Source organism: Puma concolor, chromosome C2 (assembly GCF_028749965.1).
Source record: "Puma concolor isolate L17-30 chromosome C2, mPumCon1.1.hap2, whole genome shotgun sequence".
Lineage (NCBI taxonomy): Eukaryota > Metazoa > Chordata > Mammalia > Carnivora > Felidae > Puma > Puma concolor.
In genome coordinates, this window is record NC_141675.1 from 83,173,105 (window position 1) to 83,178,125 (window position 5,021).

Consider the following 5,021-nt stretch of genomic DNA (forward strand, 5'->3'; position numbering starts at 1 on the left):
CTCAGTTCAAATCCTGACCCTATTACACGCTAGACATACACTAAGTGAATTATTTAACTATAATCTCATTTGCAATGTGGTCATACTAATAGTGTAACTTCATACATTTGTGGTAAGAATTAAGTTATACATGCATCACCTAAAAGAGGGTCTAATACTTTGTAAGGGTTTTGAATAATTTCCAAAAATAGAATTAATGGCTGAAATGCACCATGAAGTGTTCATCTGCTCTCTTAATTGTGTATATTTATGCAATTATTAAATAGCTTAAAAATTCTGTTGTAACAGAATTTCTTATAAATTAGAATTGCATGCTAAACTCACGTTTTTAAGTCTTATAAATAGGTTACACCAATTTACACATCTGCTAACAGTTTATAGGAAGGTGCATGTCAAAAGATATTTGCCAACTGAGAATTATTATTTATTTAATATTTGCCACATTGCTAGACATTTTATTTCTTAAAATTTAATTTCTTAAATCCACAACAATTTGTATAAATTAGAAAACTAATTTAGTGTTTATGTAATTCAAATCCCTTATGACAAATAAGAAACTAAGGCCCAGAAAGTTAAAGTTACTTGCAAATATCATAGTCACTTAATGCTCAATCTAGAGAGGAGAACTCAGGTCTCCCTCCTCCAATCGCATTTGAGATTTTTACTATGTCATGAAACTATTGTCAATAATGTTTGAGTTTAATAATGTTTATATCCCCTACTTTATGCTGAGCATTTTCAGAGAAGAAAGGGACCATATTTCGTCCTCGTGCCTCCCATAGTGCTTTGCACAGAGCACCTTTCAAGTCATTAAATATTGAATGACTAAATAAGTCTGTGAATCACATGCCAAATAAACAGTGCCAACATAAATTAAGAAATATTGAAAAAAGCAAATATTTTTACTGTTCTTATCATGTTTGTCACTGAGAAGTCACAGAATTAGTTTGAAGATATGTAGGACAGTTTTCTATAGAAAAGCAATACAGGCAGGAATAGAATTTTAGATTAACCTGCAGGGAAGAGGGGATCAAGAAATTAAGAGCTTTATACCAAATGTGTCACGAGTATAGGTCAACATCATAAAATAGGGGGAATGTGTTTTGGGATTTGGATGGATTCCTTGTCCCAATTTAAATTGCCATCACATCTTGTTAAAAGTATAATTGTTTTACTGGAAAATTGGATTTAGAACCAAGGTCAAATGTCCCTGATTTTTTTTCTTCTTAATGCAGATGAGTCCCACTGAGCCCTCAAATCTGTTTGTTCTATGAGCACATTTACTTCATCATTCAACCTGTATTTGTGGAATAGCCATTATGTGTAACAGAAACTGCACTAAACTCCAGAGATAAAACAGTGACCATAATAGACCGTCTCCTTGCCTCAAAGAGGAGGAAACCAACATTACACAAGGAGACAAAAAAGGCTATCAATGGCAGCCTGATGTGATATAAAGAGGAACTTGGATTTAAGTGAGAGCAGGTAGAGTTGACAGGAAGACCTTTCTGCAGAGGTAATATTAGGCTAAAATAATGTGCAATGATGCATTAACTACATAGAAGGGAAGCACAGGAGTGAAGGCCTGGGTGGGAAATGGCCAGTTATTAGATTTGGCAAATAATATGCCAGTTATTATAAACCTCAACCAGTTCAATAAAGCTAGAGCTTAGCAATGGTCTAAAGGAGTGAAAAGAGATGATACTCCTAGACAGACGCCAGGTCAGGAGACAGCATGCTAAGCTAAGGAGATTGAGTTTATTTGCTGACATTGGGAAGCTATGAAGGATTTTGTAGGCAAAGGAATAAATGTTCAGACTTACTACTCCCTACAGTAGCCCAGCAGTCAAGTGGAGGATATTTTGGAGGTGAGGTACGCTAGAACTTGAGAAAGAAGTAAGGAGGCAACTATACTAATCCCTGTAAGTGGAAAGAATCAGACCTGAGAAATTGACAGGAGATCTGGAAAAACTAGGGGAAGAGATTGAGACACAGAAACATCTTATATCTGCTTTATAGTAATTATGTTTTAATTTATTTTTTTATTCTGGTATAGTTAACAGAGTTATATTAGTTTCAGGTGTACAATATGGTGATTCAACAATTCTATACATTACTCAGTGCTCACTATGACAAGTGTATTTGTAATCTCTTTCACCTATTTCAACCATGCCCCCACCCACCTCCTCTCTGGTAATCATCTGTTCTCTGCAGTTAAGAGTCTGTTTTTATGTTTATCTCTGTTTTTTCTTTGTTTCTTTGTTTTGTTTTTTAAATTGCCCATATGAGTGCAATCATATGGTACTTGTCTTTCTCCAACTGACTTATTTTACTTAAGATTATACTCTCTAGCTCAATCCATGTGATTGCAAATATTATAAATAATGCTGCAATAAACAGGGGTGTATATATCTTTTCAAATTAGGGTTTTTGTTTTTTTTGGGTAAGTGCCTAGTAGTGGAATTACTAGATTATATTATAATTCTATTTTTAATTTTCTGAGGAACCTCCACACTGTTTTCCACAGTGACTGCACTCGTTTGCATTCACACCAACACTGCCCGAGGGTTCTGTTTACTCTACATCCTCGCCAACACTTGTTTCTTGTGATTTTATTTTGGCCATTCTGACAGGTATGGGGTGATATATCATTGTGGTTTTGATGTGCATTTCCCTGATAATTAGTGATGATGAGTATCTTTTCATGTGTCTGTTGTCCATCTGTAGGTCTTCTTTGGAGAAATTTCTGTTCATGCCTTCTGCCCATTTTTAATTAGATTGTTTGGGTTTTTGTTGACTGTTATACATTCTTTATATATTTTGGATGCTAATACTTTATCAGATATGTTATATGCAAATATATTTTCACATTTAGTAGATTGTCTATTAGTCTTGCTGATTGTTTTCTTGCTATGCAGAAGGTTTTGTTTGTTTGTTTGTTTGTTTGTTTGTTTTTTATGTAGTCTCAATAGTTCATTTTTGCTTCTCTTTCCCTTGCATCAAGAGATATATCTAGAAAAATGGTGCTATAGCCAGTGTCAGATAAATTACTACCTATGGTATTTTCTAAGCATTTTATGGTTTCAGGTCTCACATGTAGGTCTTTAATCCATTTGGAGTTTATTTTTGTGTTATGGGATGAGAAAGTAACCTTTGACTATGTAATTATGGGTCTATTTCTGGGCTTTCTAATCTGTTCTGTTGATCCATGTGTCTATTTTTGTGCTAGTTCCATACTATTTTTATTACTACAGCTTTGTAGAATATCTTGAAATCTGAGATTGTTACACCTCTAGTTTTGTCCTACTTTTTCAAGATTGCTTTGGCTATTTGGGGGTTTTGTGGTTCCATATAAATTTTAGGATTGTTTGTTCTAGTTCTGGGAAAAATGCTGTTGCTACTTTGATAGAGATTGCATTAAATGTGTAGATTCTTTGGGTAGTATAGGTTTTGGTTTTTTTGTTTGTTTGTTTTTTTGGATGGGTATAGTATACTTTATTGATGGTACATGACAAGATAGGGCTCCCCAAGCCCCTCCCCTTCTTTAAGGGTTCTGGGATGGAAATTGTGTAGAGGTTGGGAGATTCTCAGTCTGTTGGGAGATGAGTTGGGGCAAAAACTCCCCACCAGCTGAGGACCTCTCTCTTCCTCTTGCTAGGGCTGGTGGTCTAGGGAACTCTTATTCCTCGGAGGCCAGTTGTTGTAGCCAAATTCATTATCATATCAGGAAATGAGCTTGGCAAAATGGTTGTTGAGAGCAAATGCCAGCCCCAGCATCAAAGGTGGAGTGGGTGTCACTGTTACAGTCACAGAAGACAACCTGGTGCTTGGTGTAGCCCAGGATGCCCTTGAGGAGGCCCTCTGATGCCTGTTTACCACCTTCTTGATGTCATTGTATTTAGCAGCTTTCTCCAGGCAGCAGGTCAGATCCACTGGTGGGGGCATGGATGATCATGCCAGTGAGTTTCCCATTCAGATCAGAGATGACCTTGCCTACAGCCTTGGTGGTGTCAGTAGAAGCAGGGATGATATTCTGGGCAGCCCCTCTGCTATCAAACCAAAGCTTCCCAGAGGGACTGTCCACTGTCTTCTGGGTGGAGGTGACAGTATGGACTGTGGTCATGTGTCCCTCCATGATGCCAAAGTTGTGAATGACCTTGGTCAAAAGAGCCAAGCCATTGGTAGTGCAGGAGGCATTACTGAAAATCTTGAGGGTGTTGTCATATTTTTCATGGTTCATGCCCATCACAAACATGGGGGCATCAGCAGAAGGGACAGAGATGTTGACTGTCTTGGCCCCACACGTCAAGTGTTCTCCACAATGATGAAGACACCACAGCCTTCTCCACAGTGAGGAAGACACCAATGGATTCCACAACATACTCAGCACCAGCATCACTCCATTTGATGTTGGCAGGATCTCATTCTTGCAATATGGAGATGGGCTTTCCACTGATGACAAGTTTCTCTCTCTCAACCTTGACTGTGCCACTGAATTTGCTGTGGGTGGACTCATACTGGAACCATGTATATAAGGTCAATGAAGAGGTCATTGATGGCAACAATATCCACAGAGTTAAAAGCAGTCCTGTTAACCGAACACCCAATATGGGCAAATCCATTTACCTTCACCATTATGTCTTGGGGACATGGCTGGCACTCTACCAGGAGATGCAACTACCTGTCAAGTGGAGAGAAGCATACAGCCTGGCTAGTATAAACATTTTAACAATATTTGTGCTCCCAGTCCATGAGCATGGAATATCTTTCCATTTGTTTGTGTCATCTTCAATTTTTTTCATCAATATTTATAGGTTTCAGAGGTCTTTAACCTCTTTGGTTAAGTTATTTCTATGTATTTTATTATTTTGGCGCAATCATAAATGGAATTATTTTCTTAATTTATCTTTCTGCTACTTCATTGTTAGTATATAGAAATGTGACATATTTCTGTACATTTATTTTGTACTATGTGACCTTACTGAATAAATTTATCAGTTCTAGTTTTTTTGTTTTTTGTT

At 37.1% G+C, this 5,021-nt stretch overlaps 1 pseudogene; it reads right to left on the reverse strand.

Annotated features, from left to right (window-relative positions):
* Positions 1 to 3,654: 3,654 nt before the first annotated feature.
* LOC112849713 (glyceraldehyde-3-phosphate dehydrogenase pseudogene) lies at positions 3,655 to 4,635 on the reverse strand (annotated as a pseudogene).
* Positions 4,636 to 5,021: the final 386 nt, after the last annotated feature.